This window comes from Bombina bombina, chromosome 2 (genome assembly GCF_027579735.1).
Source record: "Bombina bombina isolate aBomBom1 chromosome 2, aBomBom1.pri, whole genome shotgun sequence".
NCBI lineage: Eukaryota > Metazoa > Chordata > Amphibia > Anura > Bombinatoridae > Bombina > Bombina bombina.
In genome coordinates this window covers 1,127,172,917-1,127,196,869 of record NC_069500.1, presented here as the reverse complement: position 1 = coordinate 1,127,196,869, position 23,953 = coordinate 1,127,172,917, and positions in this window count along the sequence as shown.

Here is a 23,953-nt window from a genome sequence, read left to right as displayed (position 1 = left end):
AAACTTTGCCCCTCCTGGTAGGAATGTATATCCCATACGTCACTAGCTCATGGACTCTTGCTAATATGAAAGAAATCAATTTATCAGGTAAGTTCTTACATAAATTATGTTATTTTCATTTAGTCACATTAATTGTATAGCTTTTGAATGTCTTATGTTATTTGTTCTATCGAAGGCATCAGGACACGTATGTTATTGTTAGATTTATTTCTGCAAAATTGTAAAACTAAAAATCCAAGATATATTTTTATTAAGTAAACAAAAATATATATCCTATTGCACTTCTCTAATATATGTGTTTATACAGGTACAAATTCCCCCAAAAATTTCACTAATATAAAAAAAAAAAAAATATTATTTTTTTAATATAAAACTACCTTCAGTTTGCATGTATAAACTGTATTATGAAAACTTAAATATTGTCCCATTTTAAAAATGTCAGTATTCCAAAATCCAAACCTTTTCAGTTCCAAGCAGTTTGATTAAGAGGTTTTCTACCTGTATGTGTATGTATGTATACATGCCTGTATGTATGTATATATATATATATATATATATATATATATATATATATATATACACACACATACATATAGAATATTTACATGTATAAACACATAAATGCACATACAGTATATACATATGTATACACATGTATACACACACATATATATATATATATATATATATATTATACACACACATACATACATACATACACATATTTAGACATATATTTAATCCCCTAACAACTGCAACTTACCCAGCTGGTCGTTAGGAGTTTTAGAGGTCATAGTAGCACAGGTCTCGCCACGAGTGGCAGGATCACCCTATTATGACCTCGCAATCCCTATTTAAAGACCAGCGAAGTACAGGGTACGTCGCTGGTCATTAGGGGTCATACGTTGGCGCCCCTTTCCAGTCAAACACATTTTTACAGTCGCACATATTCTTCTATTGCAGTTTCTGTTTGTGTTTGAGCACAACCTTTTACTTTCAACTTATAATGTGTGCTAGAATAGCACAAAATATAAAAAAAACAAACAAAAACATAAAGGGCTAGATTACAAGTGGAGCACTAATTTATTGTGCACCAGTAAACAGGCAAATTCACACTTTTATGGGCTCAAAACAGATAACCAGCCATTACAAGTGGTTGGTTATCTCTACCACAAGCTCAAGGTAGCAATTAGTGCTCAGAAAATTAACCAGAGTTCAGACCTCTGGTTAATTTCTAAAATAACCCCCAATTGACCCCCAAAAAAAAGAATATTTTCTGCCCAGTTGCCAGGTCATGTAATAAATGTCTGTTCAGAGCAGTAGCAGCTCCGCACAGCTGTAAAAAAAAAATTAGAGGGAATATTGATTACCAGTGTTGCATTTGCTAGAATTTGCTAGAATGGATATAAACACAGATTTAAATTCTAGGATTCATACAGAGGACAATATAAAAGACCTTTTAAAAATTTCACTATAGGAGATATTTTATCCTTCTGTGCCAATCCCCTTCACTCTTCTGAATTATTTTAATTTAAATTTAAGATTAAATTATTTCTCTGTTACACACGCAAATCATAAATATATAAATATATATAAAAATAATTGTCAAAATGCAATCATGCAAAATTTGCCATTTATTAAAGCATACCTGCCAAACAGTGACACAAGTAATTATTTTCTAAATGATGGAATGAAACAGAGTATAACCCTATATTTAGTATTGATTCGCCTTCGAAAAACATCACAATTTTAAATGATATACTTTTGCTTTTCTATAAAAAATATCACCAAATGAAAATTTGAATGGAAAATATTTGCTTATTTTCAATAAAACATTTCAAAACTATACACAATTATAATTTCAGAGAGGTGTAAGAGCATATTTTGATAATCTATTTGCTTATTGTAATTGTAATGTTTTTCTTTCTGCCCAAAACTGCTTGCCATAGAAAGAGTAAAAATACACCAAGCCAAAGTACCTGCACAAATATAATATCCTATATAGATCTTCCATAACATTTTATAAATGTAATTTTTCCATTTCTCCTTACTTTTATATAGTACCCTTGATGAGCCCTGATACCAACATAATCATTAATGTTCTTATGATATATTGTTATAGTTGTGGTTATAAAACTTTTTTGTTATCAGATCCCCACCCAAAATAGAACATGCTGTGAGGTTGTCATGACAATCATCAAAATAATTTTGAAAAGGGAGTACTCCCTCTTTCAAATAGAGAGTCTCAGATCCCTCATTATATTTTGGTTAGGGATATAGAGACTGCCTTTCTACAATGGATTTGTGTGATATGGTTATTATTCTCGCTGGTGACCATTGTTTTCATTGGGATCACCGGGATGTGAAACCTCAGTTGATATCTTTCCTCTTGCACCATGGTTGTCCTTTGAAGAGGTAGGTGCAATGATCTTTTCTAAAGTGCTTACACCATATGTGCAACTTAGTAGAAGACCATTTTCAGATCTATAGCAATAATCTGATACTTCTGGGCCATACAAATATGAATCCCCTTTTTCACATTGGGAATACTGTGACTGTATAATGTATTCTGCCTTTACATGATTTTTCTTTTACATGGCCCTTACTTAAGGCTCAAGTCTGAGTCTCACGAATAAAGAGAATAAACTTACTTTAGGAAATGATATATTACTAGTTGATAAGCCTGCCCAGATGGCAGTCTATGTGTTAAAAATGTAACCCCTCAAGCTACAAAAAATAAAAAAAAGTAAAAATACAGAAAAAATAAACATCACTATCCAAAATAAAGAAATTAAACCTAATCCCTATGAAAAAAAAACTAAAATAAAAACACACCCTAATCTAAGAATAAACTACCAATAGCCCTTAAAAGGGCTTTTTATATCACATTGCCCTAAAGAAATCAGCTTTTTTACATTAACAATAAACAAAGTCCCCCCTAACAGTAAAAACCCCTCAAAAAAAAAAAAAAATAACACTAATAAACCTAAACTACCCATTGCCCTTAAAGGGGCATTTGTATGGGCATTGCGCTTAAAAGGGCATTCAGCTCTTTTTCACTGCCCTTAAAAGGGCATTCAGCTCTTTTGTAAATTGCCCAATAAACCGTAATCTAAAAAAAGAAAACCACCCCCCAAAAAAAAAAATCTAAAACACTAAAACCCCAAATAGGTACTCATGGTTTCAGAAGTCCAGCGGAGAAGGTCTTCTTCCAGGCGGTCCATCATCTTTATCCACAGCGAAGGCGGCATGGAGCAGAGATCTAGAGCGGTCTTCCCAGATGTGGGGATCCTCTGCGGTGGTCATTTGTGGTGGCGTCGGCAGACCTCGGCGGCATGGAGGCTCCTCTTCATCCGATGTCCGTCATATACTGAATATTGAATGCAAGGTAACGCAATCAATTTGGGGTACTTTGCATTCCTATTGGCTGAATTTTTCAAAACAGCCAATAGGATTAGAGCTACAGAAATCCTATTGGCTGTTCAAATCAGCCAATAAGATTTCAGTAGCTCTCATCCTATTGACTGTTTTTGAAAATTTCAGCCAATAGGAATGCAAGGTACCCCAATAAATGTGGGGTACCTTGAATTCAATCTTTAGTGTGCGGCGGACGATCGCATGAGAAGGAACCTCCACGCCTTCATCGAGTACCACCGTCGCTGATGACCGCCGCCGAGGATCGCCACATCTAGGAAGAAAGCTCCAGACCTCCACGCCACCTTCGCTGTGGATGAAGATGATGGATCCGCCTGGAAGAAGACCTTCTCTGCCAGACTTCTGAAACAGTGAGTACCTATTTGGGGCTTTAGTGTTTTTTTTTTAATTTTTTGGGGGGTTTTCTTTTTTTAAATTAGGGTTTATTGGGCAATTGCAAAAGAGCTGAATGCACTTTTAACGGCAGTGAAAAATATCTGAATGCCCTTTTAAGGACAATGTCCATACAAATGCCCCTTTAGGGGCAATGGGTAGTTTAGGTTTATAAGTGTTAGGTTTTTTATTTTGGGGGTTTGGTGGGTGGGGGTTTTACTGTTAGGGGGGATTTTGTTTATTTTTAATGTAAAAGAGCTGATTTATTTAGGGCAATGCCCTACAAAAAGCCCTTTTAAGGGCTATTGGTAGTTTATTCTTAGATTAGGGGGTGTTTTTATTTTTTGGGGGCTTTTTTTCATAGAGATTAGGTTTATTTTTTATTTTGTATAGTTGTTTATTATTTTTTGTAATGTTAGCCTTTTTTATTTTCTGTAATTTTAGATTAATGTAATATGATTTTTATTTTTTTTATTTTAATTGTAATGTAGTATTTTTTTAAATGTAATTAAGGGGTTAATTTAGGGGGTGTTAGGTTAGGGGGCTTAGTCATTAAATTCATTTTTTGCGTTGTGGGGGTGGGCGGTTTAGGAGTTAATAGGTGATGTTCCAAATTGCTAGTGGTCATTGTTCCCTATGGTCATGGAATTATTGTATAATTGTTATCATTGCTTGTTTTCCCACTTTCAAATGGGATTGTTGCATTTCCCACCTCTGAGTGGAAGGAACAATAGAGGAGTAGGTGGTGGGTGATGGACTTTAACACAAAAAGCAAAAAAAGAGTGTCGTGGTATGGGTACCCTCTTACCTGGGCACCAAAGGGGGGCTCAGCAGGTGCTGTCATGGAACCCCCACGACTGTCATGGTGTTTGTGGGTGTTTGAGTGGCCGTGCGCAAGCGAAGTTGCGGGTGCCCACGAGGGCGCGTGGCTACGTGCAAATGACTGACATTCACAACACATTCCTGGCTCCTGACAGATAGGGGGAGTTTTCTGTGGCTACACCCTTGTCTCCCATAGGTGCTCAGGTGAACGCTGCACCTGCATTACCTGAGCAATGGGGGCATTCCTGGCCTTTGCAGGGTTTATAGCCTGGACAGGCCTCTTACTCATTGCTGAGTTATTCTGCAGTGCTGGCTCATCTTCACAGAGACTAAGCACTTATCCTGTTTCCTTATCTTGTATTCTGGATTTCCCTGGCTTTTGACCTTTGGCTTGTTTTTGACGTTGCTTCTTTGCTGCCTGCCCTGACCTTGGATACTCCTCACTTCGATCTCTGCTTCAACCCTTGCCTGTTGTGATGCATTGGACTTTGTTTATTTATTGTTCTCTGCCACTGGGTTTTTTATCCTGCTTTCGGAAATTTCTCTTCCCGTTACATAATAACTCAGCCTTACCATGGAACCCGCAAGAACACCTGACCTGCTGGCGGCGCTTACCCAACAGCTGACCACTATGACGCAAGCTATTCAGGAGTGGCAAGCTAGCCAGGAGAGCCTGTTGCAGAGAGAGAGGGGCCGGGAGCAGCGATCCGCTGCAGCAGCAGCTTTAGCCCCCTCTCCTGCTCAACAACCTCCTCTGTATAAGGCCTCTGTACCTAAACCTGCTGTCGCCCTACCTGAGAAGTTCACAGGCAAGCAATCAGACTACCGTGCCTTTGTCACCTCTTGTGATCTACTGTTTTCACTCAAGCCTCATACCTATACCAGGGACTTTGTCAAAGTACGCACTGCCATCTCCCTGCTGTCTGGTCATCCAAAGACATGAGCTCATTGATTGCTGCATACTAGAAGTCCTATCTTGGAGACTTGGGAGTCCTTCATAACAGCAATGAACACCCTCTACGATGATCCATTACGTTCCGCCACAGCACAGAACACCCTCCAGTCCCTACCCTACATAATGGAGTTCCATGAAGCCGCTCCTGATACTGCCCTTAATGACGTGGCCCTCATAGACCAGTTCTGCCTCAGATTGAACGATCACCTGAAGGATGAGATAGCATGGACTGGAGTTCCTGCCACCCTAGGGGGGATGATAATGGCTGTCACATGGACACTTCCGTGAGAGATGCAAGAAAAACAATGCTCCTTACCACCACTGCCTCAACGTTCTGACTCCTTCCTTCCTTCTGCTACCCTTACATCCCTTTCGGTTGGAACTGAAGAGCAAGGTGAACCGATGCAGATTGGCTTGGTCTGTGGGCCACTGACAGCTATGGAGAGGGCCAGAAGACGTACACTCCACCTCTGCATGAATGGGCATGAATGGAAGACTGCATTCAGTTCCTGTTACGGACACTTTGAGTACACTGTCATGCCCTTCAGGGTCTGTAATGCCCGGCAACATTCCAATACTTCATCAATGATGTCTTCAGAGATCTCTTGACATACCTTTCTTGTGGTGTATCTGGATGACTTCCTCATCTTCTCCCCTTCATTGGCCGTAAACAAGAGACATGTAAAGACCGTATTAGCCTGCCTAAGACCACACCACCTACTGTATATGGAAAACTGGAGAAATGCACCTTTGAAGTAGACACCATTGAGTTCCTGAGGTACATTCTGTAACCAGGGAACATACAAATGGACCCAAAGAAAATACAAACAATCATTGACTGGCCTGTGCCCAAGACTAAATGTATAGTACAACAGTCCATGGACTTCTCTAACTTCTACAGATGGTTCATCTGAGGGTTCTCCTCCATATGCACCCCTATCACAGCCCTGACCAAAATGGGCACCTCTTTCACCTGAACTTCAGCTGCACAACATGCCTTTGATAACTTGAAAGAACTTTTCATGCAAGCCCCTATACAAACAAACGTATCAAGTACCATTTATCTGAAAACATATGCCCCCAAATCAGCACTTGGAGCTGTTCTGTCACAGAAAACAGGAGAGAAATACCTGCTCCATCCAGTAGCCTGTTATTCCCATAAACTGACCAGTGCTGAACGCAACTATGATGTAGGAGAGAGGGAATTGCTAGCCATCAAAACAGCACTAGAGAAATGGAAACACTGGCTTGAAGGTGCTACATATCCTGTGGCAGTATATACTGACCACAGAAACCTAGAGTACCTGAAATTAGCAAAAAGACTCTGTCCAAGACAAGCCCGATAGGCCCTCTTCTTCTCTTGCTTTGAACTACAGATCACATTTCGTCCAGGCTCCAAGAATGGGATGGAGGATGCCTTGTCCCATATATATGCTATTGAGGTGGCTCCTTCCACTGACATACAAGAAACCACACTGGTCTCTTCCTTCTTTCTGGCCACACATCAGTCACTGATAGAGGCCATCAAAGTATCCAGTGATACGGTAGCAGCTGAAGCCTCCCATCTTCCGGTCATCAATGGCCTGCATCTCTACCAACAATGTATTTATGTACCCACCATCCATCACCTTGCTGTTATGCAGCATCACCATGATAATCCTATAGTGGACCATCGTGGTATACACAATACTATTGAACTTAAACAGAGACACTTCTGGTGGCCTTCCATGACTTCGGACATCTGCTCTTTTGTTTCCTCCTGTTCTGTTTGTACCCACAACAAGAAACCATCCTTCAGACCAGCAGGGCTGTTACAACCATTACCTATGCCAACACATCCATGGCATAGTCAACCTACCTCCATCCCAACGACACAATACCATTATGGTGGTTGTAGACAGATGAATTAAAATGACACACTTCATACCAGATGTCAGTCTCTCTACAGCTCGCTGGACCTCTGAGCTATTCATCCAACATAAATTCCGGCTACATGGTGTTCCCAAATCTATTGTATCTGACTGTGGCATGCAGTTCACCACCCAGTTCTGGACCCAGTTCTGCCGGAGCCTCTGTATCTCCTGGTGCCTGTCCACTGCCTACCACTCTCAGTCAAATGGGCAGACAGAAAGGAATAATCAGACCCTTGAGCAGTACCTCCGCTGCTTTTCTACTCATCTGCAAGACAACTGGAAAGAACAGCTGCCCCTCACAAAGTTTGCATACAATAACTAAAAACATGATTCTAGTGGAATGACCCCTTTTTACACTAACTACAGCTACCATCCTAATACCCTACCTGATCTACCACATGTTATCACTGTTCCAGAGGTCTCCACATGTCTACGCAACCTCTGATCTCTGTTCGCACCTTAACACAACAGTTGATTGCTTCCCAGGGACGACAAAAACGACAAGCAGATAGACGAAGGTGTATGTCTCCACTATATCATGTAGGGGACAAGGTGTGGATCTCTACCCAACATCTCCACTTGACTTGTCCTTCCAAGAAACTGGGACCACAATTCCTAGGTGCTTTCTAAGTAACAAAACTAGTGAACCATGTGGCAGTTCGATTGAGCCTACCTCCCAGACTCAAGATCCACCCAGTGTTCCATGTGTCTCTCCTGAAACCATACCATCACAATCCATTTTCTGGTAGGACTGCCGCTCTTCCTCCACCTTTTCAAGTAGATGGTATTGAAGAGTTGAGGTATAAGACATCCTGGATTCCAGACGACATTGTGGCAGGATGGAGTACCTGGTCCACTGGAAGGGGTATGGTCCTGCAGAATGGTCCTGGGAGCCTGTGTTTAATTTCCATGCCAATGTGAAGGTGCGGCCCTTCCATTTGAGGCACCCTGACAGGCCTTCCCTGGTTCGCGTCTGGAGGCCGCTCCTTTGTAGGGGGCTCTGTCATGATACCAGGGGTACTATCTAACCTGGACACCAATGGGGGGCTCGGCAGAAGCGGTCACGGCCCCCCGCAACTGTCATGGCGTTCACAGGTATTTGCGTGGCTGGGCGCACGCATAAATTTGTGTGCGCACGACTGACATGCACAACATATTCCCAGCTCCTGACAGGGGGGAGTGTTCTGTGGCTACACCCTTGTCTCCCATAAGTGCTCAGGTGACTGATGCACCTGCATTACCTGAGCAACAAAGCTGTACCAGGCCCTTGCAGGGTTTAAAGCCTGGACAGCCCTCTCATTTATTGCTGAGTTATTCTGCTAGCTGATTCACAGAGACTAAGCATGTATCCTGTTTCCTTACCTTGTTTTCTGGATTTCCCTGGCTTTCGACCTTTGGGTTGTTTTTGATGTTGCTTCTTTGCTGCCTGCCCTGAGCTTGGATAAGGTCCAACTAAAGCAGAATTAGGAACTCTGTAATATACTTTATATTTCAGTGTTTCATAATCTAGAGAAAACCTAAATACCTAGATCACCAATTTGTCACTGGATATAATTTATGGGTGCACCACCATATACCAAAAGCTGGGCCTTTGGTATGTGGTAGACCAGTTGGTTTGCTGGATTAAATATTTTCAGTTTTCTGGGGGTGTTCATTAGTAGAAGACCTCTGAGGCTTTGGCCTATATTTATATACATAAAAGAGATGGAAAACAGTTTCTATCTAAAAATTATTTAAGTTGTATTGGAGAATGTTCAATGGGGAGAGAATTATATACTCGTTACATGTGATGTCATGTCCCTCTATACCAGCATTCCACATGAAGGCGGTATAGAAGCAGTGGACTTCTTTTTAAAGAAAGACCCCAATTTACCTGAACTACAAAAAGAATTTATCCTTAGAGGGATACGTTTTATTTTAACCCACAACTATTTTAGCAATAATGGGACTTTTTTTAAACAAATATGTGGTACAGCGATGGGGACCAGGTTCGCGCCTAGCTATGCTAATTTGTATATGGGCTACTGGGAACTAGTTTTTTGGGAATCATGCCCAGCTAGCGCGGACCTGGTCCTCTATAACAGGTACATAGACGATATAATTTTGATATGGAAGGGGTCTAGAGAAGACTTAGAACATACCTTAAAAGTCATGAATGACAACACCCACAATCTTAAATTTACATATGAGATGAGCAATAAAACGATCAATTTCTTAGATTTAAAAATTGATATCATTGAAGGCAAACTGGAGACGTCCACTTTCTTTAAAAAAGTGGACTGCAATAATTATATACAGAGAAAGCTGTCACCTCAACAGATGGAAGACAAATATACCAAAAGGTCAATTCCTCAGATTGAAGAAAAACTGCTCCAATCCCAATAAGTGGGAAGAACAAGCTGTCACTCTTAAAGAAAATTTTTTAGAAAGGGGTTATGAAGAAGAGTCTCTAATCGAAACTATGGAAGAAGTCAGGAATAAAGACCGGAAAGATCTCCTGGTATATAAACCCAAAAAATCAATCCACCATTCTGAAAATAACCTACTCACTATTCCGTTTATAACCGAGTATAGTGAGAACAGACACATTGTGGAGAAAATCATAGAGAAGCACTGGTCACTTTTAAAGAATGATGAAATCATAGGGGACAAATTGACAACTCGACCTGTCTTCATATATAGGAAGACAGACAACCTTAAGAGTAGACTATCCCCAAGTATACCTAAGGGAATAACAAATAAAATAAGGGATGTATTTGGTAAAGAAATCAAAGGATTCTTCCCATGTCTGAGTTGTAAAGCCTGTAAAAGAGGTGTTAAAACAAAAGAATTCACGTCTTTAAACTCAAAAGTTAAATATAAGATCAACGATCTTATAAGATGCAGTGATAAAGGAGTTGTCTATATGATATGGTGCAGCTGCGGACTTCAATATTGTTACGGTTGCCTCCAGGCTGGCTGGAAGTTGGACCGTAGAAAAGGATGCTCCTAGCGCTCCCCAAAGGAGCAGCAGCACCGTAGTCACTCTAACTGCTGCGTAGCCACCATAAGTAATGCAGACTCTATGAACCACCGCTGCTGGGCTGGTATCTCGCCGTCTGCTCTGCGCCCTGGACCTATGACCAGGCTCCAGTAGGTGAACCTCTTTCTTCTGTAGCAATCCCTGTAGCTAAGGGAGTATGAAAAACATAGCAATCCCTGTAGTGATTATAAGCTGTCCCCTACAAACATGAGTCAAAGCTGCAAGTTAGAGGGTCAAAAATAGGTCTGATGTACTGGAGCACACAGCCTGCTTTTTATTGAGGTTACATGCAAACAGGACACTCTCAGGGGGAGGCATAAAATCCCCCATCACACATTTGATATTAGATAGAGAGACACTCCCTTTGACAGGCCACAACAGCAGATAACATTACACACAAGAAAACAATGCAGTCCACCTTATCAATACTAGCCTGATTAGACAATGGGAAAGTCACTAAACCTAATTAGAGCTGATCCCAGCAAACTTGTATTTAGAATTGAACAAAATTAACTCTTAATGGCACACAATGAAACTGAACCAAGTGGGAGAAAGCCAGGGACAAGTCATTTCACAGGTCTGGGGACATAGTCTTAAAGGGGCATTGTTCATCAAAGTCACAATATGTCCCCAGATGGTTCTTAAAGGGCCATACACACCCAATAAAAGTTAATATGTTCTCAGGGGCACAATCTTCCAGGGGCCATAGTCATGAGGAAGGAGGCTGGCAAATAGGCTTCTCCAAAATCCAGGGAAGCAGGGCAATTTTCCATTTAAAGGGCCAGTTACACATAGCAGTTTGTAACATATCTCCCCTTTTGGAGGGAGACTAACCAGGCACCTGACCTTCTGCCGGTCAGTGCCTAAGTTAGTCTCGCAACCCACCCACAAATAATCGTTAGCAGCAAAGTAGTCCCCCCACAATACGTAGTACTGGCCTGTAAGTTCCAGGTTGTAGGATGAAAGTGTAGCATCCTCGGCCTTCCTGGCGCAGCTGGGCAAATAGCTGATGGTACTTGGGGGGCAGAGGCCAGCGGCACTCTGCCCTGGTGCCAGCGCTTCTGCTGGGGTGAGAGGTTTGCAGGCCAGTCCTGTAACAAGGACAAGGTCTGTAGGGCAGAGGCCAGCAGCGCTCTGTCCTGATGCCAGCTCTTCTGCTGGGGGAATTGGGGCATAGTCCTGCCCGGTGGCAAAGGGAACGTGGGGGTCAGTGGGGGTTAGCATCTCCACTGTTAACCCTGGGCCCAAGTTAGGAGTTAGCTGGGGAGGGGGAGATTGGCTTATCTCCTCCTCCTGATACTCCGGCGGCCGTTGGGAAGGGAGGTCGATGCTCTCCGCTTCCTGTGGAACATGCTGCGGCTGGGGAGAGAGACCGGTTGTCTCCTCTCCCTGGAAGGCACACTCCGGCTGGGGAGGGAGGTCGATGCTCTCCCCTCCCTGTAGCTGGGTCTGTCGCTGGGGATCTGGGCCGCCTGCCCAGCATCCCTGTAGGGCCGGTAGAGAGACTGCGGTCCCATCTCCACCTGCCTGCTGGGGGTCCTCCCAGGACCAGTCTATGAGGCCTGCTGCCTCTGGTATCTCTGGTTGGGGTTGGGGAAGGAGACCGGTTGTCTCTTCCCTCTGCACGGTATACTGCTGCTGGGGATGGAGGTCGCTGCTCTCCTCTCCCTGTAACTCCGGCTGCCGCTGGGGAGGGAGGTCGTTGCTCTCCGCTCCCTGTGACTCACTTTCTCGCTGGAAACCAGGTGTCCATACCCTCAAACTCCACAGTTGGCGCTCAAAGGCTCGTGCAGCTTTGTTCTCCGTATCCAATTCCCGGATGATGCGACTGACTACCTCCTGCGCAGGGTCTGGAGCATATCGGACTAGCCGCCTCTTTACCTCTGGAACGAAATCCGCGCCCTCATAGCGACGGATCCGGTTGAGGTGCTCTTCACATGGTTCTGACCAGTATCTTGTCAGCTCCATGCTGCTGTAGGTAGGGACGCTGCGCAGTGGCTAGCGTTGCCCTCAATTACTCTCCTACGATACCAGTGCTGTTGTGGTGCTGCTCCTTGCGCTAGGACGCCAATCCCACCGCTGCCGCCAAATGTTACGGTTGCCTCCAGGCTAGCTGGAAGTTGGACCGTAGAAAAGGATGCTCCTAGCGCTCACCAAAGGAGCAGCGGCACCGTGGACACTATAACTGCTGCGTAGCCACCATAAGTAATGCAGACTCTATGAACCACCGCTGCTGGGCTGGTATCTCGCCGTCTGCTCTGCGCCCTGGACCTATGACCAGGCTCCAGTAGGTGAACCTCTTTCTTCTGTAGCAATCCCTGTAGCTAAGGGAGTATGAAAAACATAGCAATCCCTGTAGTGATTATAAGCTGTCCCCTACAAACATGAGTCAAAGCTGCAAGTTAGAGGGTCAAAAATAGGTCTGATGTACTGGAGCACACAGCCTGCTTTTTATTGAGGTTACATGCAAACAGGACACTCTCAGGGGGAGGCATAAAATCCCCCATCACACATTTGATATTAGATAGAGAGACACTCCCTTTGACAGGCCACAACAGCAGATAACATTACACACAAGAAAACAATGCAGTCCACCTTATCAATACTAGTCTGATTAGACAATGGGAAAGTCACTAAACCTAATTAGAGCTGATCCCAGCAAACTTGTATTTAGAATTGAACAAAATTAACTCTTAATGGCACACAATGAAACTGAACCAAGTGGGAGAAAGCCAGGGACAAGTCATTTCACAGGTCTGGGGACATAGTCTTAAAGGGGCATTGTTCATCAAAGTCACAATATGTCCCCAGATGGTTCTTAAAGGGCCATACACACCCAATAAAAGTTAATATGTTCTCAGGGGCACAATCTTCCAGGGGCCATAGTCATGAGGAAGGAGGCTGGCAAATAGGCTTCTCCAAAATCCAGGGAAGCAGGGCAATTTTCCATTTAAAGGGCCAGTTACACATAGCAGTTTGTAACAAATATATAGGACAAACGTCCAGAAATCTTAAAGATCGCATTAGGGAACATCTATTAAAGATAGAACATGAAAGCACTGAGACAGCCCTCTATAGACACTTCACTAATTACCATCGAGCCAGTCACAAAGATTTTAACTACAAAGGCATACAACTAGTGACACCAAACTGGAGGGGCGGTGACTATGAGAGACGCCTACTAACTGTAGAATCCAAATGGATTTTTAACATTGACTGTCTTTACCCTAGAGGTTTGAATAACAGAGAGGACCTCTCACATTTACTAAGTACCAAGTAATATCGTGTGACACTTAGCTAGTTAGCATGTATCTTCATACTAGCTTTTTTAGCCAAGCTTTACTACTCTTATTATACCCTGACAAATAGGCACTTTTTATATATAGAACTCAGTATCTGTATCCCATTCCTAAGTCGAATTTTTTTAGCCCAATTTTAGTCGGATTTTAGATGAATATTAGACGGATCCTTCTGTTTCTTTTAGATATTATAATGTAAGTTTTAAGATATCTTTCTTGTATCATGAATACCAATAATATGTGCACATTTATTCTATCCCCTTTTTTTAATTATAATACACCTTTCTCCGGTCTTACTCTTGTATTTTATAATTTTATGACTAAAGCATATATTATTATTTATATTTTTTATTATATTTTAGAGTAGTATAAAATGTTTTAAGATTGTCATCAATTGTATTATGTATTATGTTTTAAGAGTTTTAAGAGTGTCATGAATTGTATTATGACTGTATATCTGTATACACATCTTAAATATTGCTCATCATATTATTTATACATTCTGAAATATGACCACCTTGCATGGACCTTGTACAATCAATGTGTACTTGTTGAATATGTTTATGTGGGATTTCCGATATTATACACAGCACAAATGCCCCTATTATGAATATCGCTATTTGCCAAACCACTATAGAAATACCGTAACCGGATGTACAAAGAACAGGAAGTAAACAAACATGACGTCACTTCCGGTCCGACGCTCACAAGTTTAGAAACGGAGCGATCGGCAATATATATCACTAAGGATTTAGCGTGATAGAACTTTTCTTTCCCAAACAATGGAACAATATTGACCAGTAAGAAAAATACTGATCAATTAAGTATGTATAAACATCATTTTAAAAACGGAAGCATAACAGTAAGAGAACTTCCGTTTTTTGGCGCTAAAATTGATTTTCGGCGCCAAAACTTCGATAATTCATTGGCGGTTGACATATACAAATAGAGCCACCAATGCTCACCTTTAGTTAGTCTTGAGAAAGGCCTTTTATAGAGGCCGAAACGCTTGACAAATTTGGTGAGCATTATTTCATTATTTTTCACATGTTGAAACGTTATTGCACTATGTTATTTTTTAAATTACAGGGATAACAGAAGTTTACATTGAAAAGACAAAGCAGAGTCATCTATCACATAAAAGTTTATTACCATCACCCATATGGAGACATTCATAAGGAGGATCATTCACTAATAACCACTATTATTATTATTTATTCACCGAGTTTCACTTGGATTTTATTTATTAACTAAGACTTTCAATTGGATTTCACACACATCTATATATATTTTTTACTTTTTTCCATTTTTTCAGACATTTTTTATTCCAAGTTCTTTTTTATTGAAATAGTTTGGCAAACATATAACAAGGATTAGTCAAGATATAAGGAATATGACAATCTTATATGTAACATAATGACCGTTTCCAGTTAACAACATTAATCATTCACTTAATGGTCAAAATATTTTTTTTTTAAACTAAACAGGGAGTGGCCTTGACGGCCAGAGAGAGGGAAGGGGGAGACATAGAGAAAATGAAAATGAAAGAATTCAGGTAAAATAGAATACAATACATTTGAGTTAAATTTGGTTGAGTTGAGATGTACCAGCTAAAGTAGTAAGAGGGGGTAGGTGTTCTCCTATGTGGATATCAATTATGACAATAAATATACTCACAGGGAAATAGTTACGTCAGTAGGGGTAATTCACTGACTGATGTTACTGTTTTCATATATTGTGTCCACATATCTTGGGCAATAAGAAATATGTCTCTGGAGTCCAGCCTGAAAGATCTATACTCTTCCAATTCTATAAGGTCAGTGACTTTGAGTCTCCAAAGTGTTACATTTGGTGGATCTGGAGATTTCCAGGATTTAGCAATGAGGGATTTGGCACTATTTGTGAGTATGCGTAATAGGGTGCTGTGGGCTTTAGAGGGTAGCTTAATATGTTTGTTTAAGAGAAATATTAGTGGATCTAATGGTAATGTAAGCTGAAAGATTTTTTCAATTTCCCCTATGAGGGTTCTCCAATATGAGTTTATGCTGTTGCACCACCACCACATGTGGCCCATGCCACTGCCAACGTGGCCACAGCGCCAGCATCGATTACCTGTTGTGGGGTACAATTTATGCAAACGTCTGGGGGTGAGGTACCAGTTATGGAGGATTTTATAGTTCATCTCCAGCATAGCTGCAGAGGATGAAGAAGATTTGGTGTTAATAAAAATAGAGGATGCTGTATGAGGTAGGATGATGACTCCTAGTTCCCTTTCCCAGGACTCAATAGTTCCCGGTAAGTTGCCAAGAGGGGGGTGGGATAGTATAGAGTATATCTTGGACAGGGTGTGATTTAAGGAGATAGGGGATGAAAATAGAGTCTCAAGCTTAGTCTTAGGTCTGAGCATATTGTATAAATATTTGTGTGAAGTGATATAATGGTGAAGTCTCCTGTAATTAAACCAGTTATGGGCCCAGTCAAAGTTTAATTCTTGTAGTTTTGCCTGAGAGTACAGGTGATCATTATCAGAGAGGTGATGAATCGCCACAAGCGAGATCCACCTCTTCTGAGTCTTATGGACCCTCCAGTCGAGTATTCGCTGGATGAAAATAGCAGATCTATAAAGCTCTAAGTTAGGGACCCCGAGGCCGCCATGTATACGAGGGGTTAGCATTATTCGCTTATTAATCCTTGAGTGACCGCCTCTCCATATAAATGAACTAAATAGTTGTTGTAAATTCTTAAGGTAATGGGGAGGAAGTGGGACAGGGAGGGTTTGTAGCAGGTATAGAAGTCTGGGGAAGGCTGTCATTTTTATGGCATTAATTCTGCCAATCCATGATAGGTGTCTTGAGTGCCACGACGAGAGCTCCCTCTCTAGGGATAGCTTCAGGGGGGCATAGTTTAGATTAAAGATAGTCTCTAAATCCTCGGTGAGGTGGATACCTAGGTATCGTAAGGAGGTTCTACACCTGCGGAAGGGGCAAAGTAATTCAATTTGTTGAGCAAGAGTATGTGGTAGTGAGACTCCAATGTATTCTGATTTGGCCTGATTAATGAGGAAATTGGTTAGTTTATTAAAAAGCGAAAGTTCCTCTAGAAGGATAGGGATCGATGTGTCGGAAGAAGTAAGGGAGAACAGCACATCGTCTGCAAAAAGGGATAATTTATAGGTCTCACCCCCTACTGTTATGCCCTTGATATCTGGGTTTAGTCTAATCTTAGTGGCAAATGTCTCTAATAGGCATACAAACAAAAGTGGGGATAAGGGGCATCCCTGTCTAGTACCATTCGAAATCGGGAATGGCGAGGAAAGGATACCATTTAAGGAGATTCGAGCACTAGGATTATGGTATAGGGCAAAAATTCTGTGGATCATGAGCTCCCCTAACCCCATGGTCTGTAAGGTGGATTTGAGGAAGGACCATCGGACTCGGTCAAAGGCCTTCTCCGCGTCGGTGGATAACCAGATCGCGGGAAGGCCTTGTTTTTTAGAATGCCATAAGAGGTGGAGATTGCGGACCGTATTATCTTTTGCCTCCCTGAAGGGAATGAATCCCACCTGATCCTGATGGATTAAGGATGGGAGATGTTGGTTCAATCTAGTTGCTATCAGTTTGGCGTAAATTTTTATATCTGCATTTAGCAGGGAGATCGGTCTGTAGTTGGGAATAGAATCGGGGGATTTATTAGGTTTAGGAATTACGGAGATATGTGCTAGAAGGGATTGGGAAGAGAAGAATTTATTATTGTCGATATCGGTGAAATGGGCCAACAGGTGGGGGGCAAGGGTATCTATAAATTTGGAATAATATGAATGGCCAAAGCCATCAGGGCCTGGGGCCTTGCCCGGGGGGAAGGAGAGGATGGCTTTCTGTAGTTCTTTTAACGTGAAAGGTGATTCCAGGTCAGATTTTTGTTCTATCGTCAGGGAGGGGAGGTGTAGGGAGGTCAAGTAGTCAGTGATTTCTTCTGGGGAAGGGGGGGTGCCAGTGTTATCTAAGTTATAAAGGTCTTTGTAATATGAACGAAATTGGTTCGCGATATCAGAAGAGGTGGACCAAGCCTTGCCTGTTTTGTCTTTTATGGACATAATGTAACCCCTCGAGGCTCTGTTGCGTAGTAGACGAGCTAATAGTTTACCTTGTTTATTCCCCCCTTCGTAAAACCTTCTTCTGAGAAAAAGAGCTCTACGTTTGGCCTCCAAACCCAAAAGGAGGGTCAGCTGACCTTGTTTGTGTTTAATATGTTCGAGTAGGGAGGGGCTATTGGGGAATCTTTTATGGGAGTCTTGTAGTTTTTCTAATTCTTCTAAGAGGTGTTTAAGTGCAAGGGTGTTTTGTTTATTTCTTTCAGCTTTGATCGCTATGAGCTCTCCTCTAAGTACACATTTGTGGGCTTCCCACACGTTGAGGGGAGAAACATCTGGGGTGGTGTTAGAAATGAAATAGGACTCCAGAGTCTTAGTTATTTGTATTTTAACTATAGGGTCAGATAGGAGCGACTCATCAAGCCTCCACATGCGTTCCTGTTTTTGAGAGGTGGGCCAATTGAGGGAACAGGAGATCATGGCATGGTCTGACCACGTGATGGGCATAATATTGGTAGATTGGACCAGGGCTAAGCTAGTAACATTGATCATCAAATAATCAATGCGGGAGTAGGATTGGTGGGGATATGAATAAAACGTATAATCCTTGACCATGGGATGATGTATTCTCCAAGCATCATGGACGTTTAGCTTGGAGATGTGAGACTTGATCGCTTTTAGAACCTTCTGGGGGATCGCGGATGATCCCGAAGAACAGTCCAAGTTGGGGTCAAACGCTAAATTGAAATCCCCTCCCAAAATTAAACTACCCCTAGATAATTCAGAGATGGTGTTACAAGATTGAAGGAAAAATTGGGTGTGGCATGAATTAGGAGCATATATATTGGCGATAGTAATAACTTTATTGAAAAGTTTGCCAGTGATAACAATTAGTCTACCTTCTCTATCTTTGAAGATGTTAGTGATATGGAAGGGGATCTGTTTGCGGATTAGTATTCCCACGCCATTATGTTTAGAAGTATTTGAGGATAAGAACACTTGGCCAAATTTCCTAAGGGACTGTAAGGGTTCTCTGCCTTTCTTGAAATGAGTCTCCTGAATTAGGATGATATCACTTTTTTGTCTATGGTAGTCTCTCAAGGCTTGGGATCTTTTTTGAGGGGTGTTCAATCCCTTAACATTATGGGACATTATTTTAATAGATCTAAGGTGTGTGGCCATAGGAAATATTTGTGAGGGCATTTATATTTCTAAAGGTGTGGGATTGATAGGAGGCTAAATACTCAGTCAGAAGGTGGTAGTATCTGCTAATAATGTGGATTTGGGGTGAAAGGGCCTTGTGATTATATTGAGTGGGGGACACATCATTGTGGGTTGAATGTGAATTTTTATGGTAACTATAGGGTGAGTAAGTTTGAGGAGAAGCATGCTGATAAGTGATTGACCAATGTTTGAGGTAGTTGGGGCGGCTGGGTAGGCTGGTACAGTAAACATTAGAACATTCAAAAACTTGCAATTTAACTATAAAGAACATGAATTCAACAAGTAGTATATGCAAAACAAACAAACATACAAAAGAATGTAAATTCTTCCAACAATAGGTGGTGTGTATTAAGGTTTGTGAGTACACCATTCGGGGGGGGAGGAATGATGTCGGGTAACCCTAAATGGCAATCAAACATTAAATGACTAAAAATAAGGCATTGTTAGCAACTGTAGAAATTAAACTAGAATGGACATATTGGAGTAGCATGGTTATTAAGAACAAATACAAACAAGCAAAGAAGTCGTTCATACAATACCCCTGGAACAACCTATCATAGAGTCCTTCAGAAAGAAATGTTCCAGCAGAGAAAATGTCCAGAGTCCAAACCCACGCTTGTGCGCAGGGGGTGTGGATGGTAAATAGAGGGCCTCAGGTTTCTGCAGCTGAAGATGTAGGGCCAGTCTTGCGTCGTTTAGGTTCTACCCTTGACCAACTCGGTCTTTTTTCTCTGGAAGATCCTTCTCTTGAGCAGTCCAGCTCAGGAGCTGGTACAATAATTTTCTCTGAGGGGGGTCAAAAGATATGTTAAGTTTCCTGGATATATCCTCCAAGTCAGAGAAGTTTTTGTAAATAATCTGTCCTCCATTGAATGAGATAATTAAGCTAAAAGGGAAGCCCCATCGATATTTAATACTTTTTTCCTGAAGGACTTTGGTGATGAAGCGAACCTCTCTTCTGCACTGGATTGTCTGGGGGCATAGGTCTTGATAGATCTGTAGATTGTGGTTATGGAAAAGGATTGTCCTCCTAGTTCTTGCTGCTTGCCAGATCTCCTCCTTGGTGGTAAACTTTAAAAATCTGATAATAACATCCCTGGGAGGTGCCGGGGGTCTTGCAGGAGGCCTGAGGGCCCTATGGATTCTCTTGATGTCATCATGTTGTATGGGAGGAGCTTGAGGAAGTAGGACATGAAAGAGCTCAGTGACATAGGCCCTAAGTTGCTCTTGAGAAACATCCTCAGGAATTCCCCTAAGTCGCAAATTGTTCCTCCGCCCTCGATTTTCAAGGTCCTCAATTTTATCATTCAGATTTTGCAGCATAGAGTCTTGAATAGATATTTGTTGGGAATTCAGGCTAACCATGTTATTAAGGTGATCATGTCCCTCTTCCAAGAATTCCATCCTAGAACCAAGGTCATTAAGATCCTTCTTTAGGTCTTTGATTTTGTTTTTAATAAAATTCTTCAAGTCAGCAATATCCGATTTAGATGGGAGACTAGCAATCTGGGACTGAATAGACTGCAAGGGGTCTTGTGTGTTATTTGCAGTGGAGTTAACAGGAGTGGAATCTGTGGCCTGCATAATGGTCGTGCCATTAGTATCTTGTGGCTGGAAAAAGGATGATACTGAAGGGCCAAGCTGGGTTAATTTGCCTTGTTTTTCAGGTTTATTACCTTTCCTGCCTGCCATAATGGGAGTGAAGATGGCATGAACAGGAAGGGGAGCAAAAATGCCTGGCTTAAATTATGAGAATGATAATGGTTAGGGGAGGCTTAGGTAGCAGTAATTGTAACGGCCTTAAGGGGCAAGTAGCAGGTACAATAAGAGGGCTCAAAGCAGCTGTAGATTGGAATGGCAGTGGAGGCAGGCCGCGGGGCCTATGAGTGAGAGTGTATCACTAGGCCTCGGTATCCCCGGAGGGAAATGCTGTGTTCCAGTCGGTTCTGTAAGATGTGAAACAGTCCGGTCTACCCCTGTGCCTCCCTGCTAGTCTTATTCGGGTTCAAAAAGAGTATTTATAGTTTTGTGCTTGCCTGTGACCGCAGTTTGCGGTGTCGTCGCGCTCACCCGATGCAGCTGGGATCTCTGATGCAGCTCCCTGTCACAGCTTTTCATCTGTTGCGCGTCAGCGATAGCGGGACTCAGAACACTTTAGACAGGGTGGATGAGGTGTTGGTATATCGCGGGGATCGATTGGGGTTTGAGAGGTCAAGGCATTACATCTGGCGGTAAGATGGCGGTAAGATGGCGGCCGCAGTTGTATAGTAGACAGCCTCAGGCTCCGCCAAAAATATCTTCAGCATATTAGTTATAGTCCATAAGTGGGGCCAGTTGATGCTAGGTTGTTGGTAGGAGTAGGTAAGTCCATATTTAGTATGAAATGCCAATTTAGATGCCTAATAGGGACCAACAGCTCCGGAGCTCAGTCACACAGCGTCCATGCTCCAGCACGGCGAAGCTCCGCCCCTTTTCAGACATTTTTTAACACATTTTTCACACATTTTTAGGGGATCCCCCATCCAAATTACACTTTTTTATATATACACTTGGATTATAACACTTTTTCATTGGATTTTATATATACCATTTTATTAGACTTTTTTACTGGATTTTTTTCACTGACTTTTTTCACTGGATTTTTCACTGGATTTCTGCACCTGACATTTATTATTTATACATCTAGGAATTGTACCACCATTCCTTTGGACTTTTTTCAGAACTTTTTCTTTCTCCTCAAGAGATCATTTAATGTGACTCTTATTTTGTTTATCCCCGTAATTGGTGATACAAATTTGTTGATTATTGTATTTTTTAACTGTATTTTATTTTAGTATATGTTACATGGATCCATGTTTTTATTATATGTTTAAATAAATGTTTTGACAATCATTTATTTTTCTGTTAGAATCTTCCTTTGCCTCTAGTTGGCGCTCTTGGATAATTTTATTATTTTTCTGTAGTCTTATCTGGGTAAGCTAGATACCCTTTTATCCAGGAGCTGTGAGGAAGCAGGTTGAGCGCTGTCAGATTTTTTCTGTAAACAATACTCCTGACTTCGATCTCTGCTTCCAACCTTGCCTGTTGTGACGCCTTGGACTTTGTTTATTTATTGTTCTCTTCCACTGGGTTCCATTCCTGCTTTGGGAAGTTTCTCTTCCCATTACACAGATAATTAAACCTTTAAAGAATAAAAAAAATTATTGAAAAGGTCCAACTAAAGCAGAATTAGGAACTATGTAATATACTTTATATTTCAGTGTTTCATAATCTAGAGAAAACCTAAATACCTAGATCACCAATTTGTCACTGGATATAATTTATGCGTGCACCACCATATACCAAAAGCTGGGCCTTTGGTAAGTGGTAGACCAGTTGGTTTGCTGGATTAAATATTTTCAGTATTCTGGGGGTGTTCATTAGTAGAAGACCTCTGAGGCTTTGGCCTATATTTATATACATAAAAGAGATGGAAAACAGTTTCTATCTAAAAATTATTTAAGTTGTATTTAGGTTAAGGGGTCAGGAAGGAGGCTAGGATGTCCTAATAGATTTGTTGTTGGGAAACTTATTGTATAAAAATACTCCTATAGAGTAATTAGTATTATAGAGGAATGACAAATTAATTTGTAAAGAGGTTAAAAACTTCACATCCTGACATTGTTTTATTTCTGTTTTAGTTAAAGGGACAATCAAGTCCAAATAAAACGTTCAAGTTTCAAATAGGGCATGTAATTTTAAACAACTTTCCAATTTACTGTTATCACCAATTTTGCTTTGTTCTCTTGGTATTCTTAGTTGAAAGCTAAACTTAGGAGGTTCATATGCTAATTTCTTAGACCTTGAAGGCCTCCTCTAATCTAAATGCATTTTGATAGTTTTTCACCACTAGAGGGCATTAGTTCACGTGTTTCATATCGATAACATTGAGCTCATACATGTGAATTTACCATGGAGACAGCTCTGATTGGCTAAAATGCAAGTCTGTCAAAAGAACTGAAATAAGGGGGCAGTCTGCTGAGACTTAGATACAAGGTAATTACAGAGGCAAAACGTGTATAATTGTAACTGTGTTGGTTATGCAAAACTGGGGAATTGGTAATTAAGGGATTATCTATCTTTAAAAACAACAAAAATTCTGGTGTTGACTGTCCCTTTAAATGATTTTTAAATAATGTAAATCAGTGACTCTTTCTGTTATTGGATACCTCTATGCAGTATTTTCGTGCATGAATTCAAATATTTTGGAATTGGATGTATGAAAACCCCTTGTGAGTTCTATAGCAAGTACAGGCTTGTGAAAATTTATAAAAACCCAAAGTGATTATTAATATTACTATTTTTTTATATGAAGCTGGGTAGTGCAGGTAATTTAGTTATTTTACAGACCAGCATCAATATTTATTAAGAGACTCAGTAAACTTGATTGGCATCTATTCCTACTTTCTAAATAGTTGACTTTGTTCTCCTTACCAACTAAATTCCAATCTGTTTCTAACCTCACAACAGTGTGATGGCTTGTACAGATTTCTTTTAGTAACTCTAAATTGATGTTTTTCTTTTATTAATTTAAAGTTTAGTAAGTTCATAGTATTTAATAATGCAATTTCATCAAATACTAAAATTGATCCACGCATATGGTGCCAAATTGCATCTTATTTTCTTGCCAGCCTTTGAAATAACAGGTTTTCTTTATCACTACTTTCTTTTTCTAATTTACCTTATCCATTGAATATGTACTATCATTATATGCGTGATAGATTTGATCTATATTTCTTCTACGATAACATTCCCAATACATTTCATTCCTTTTTTTGTCTA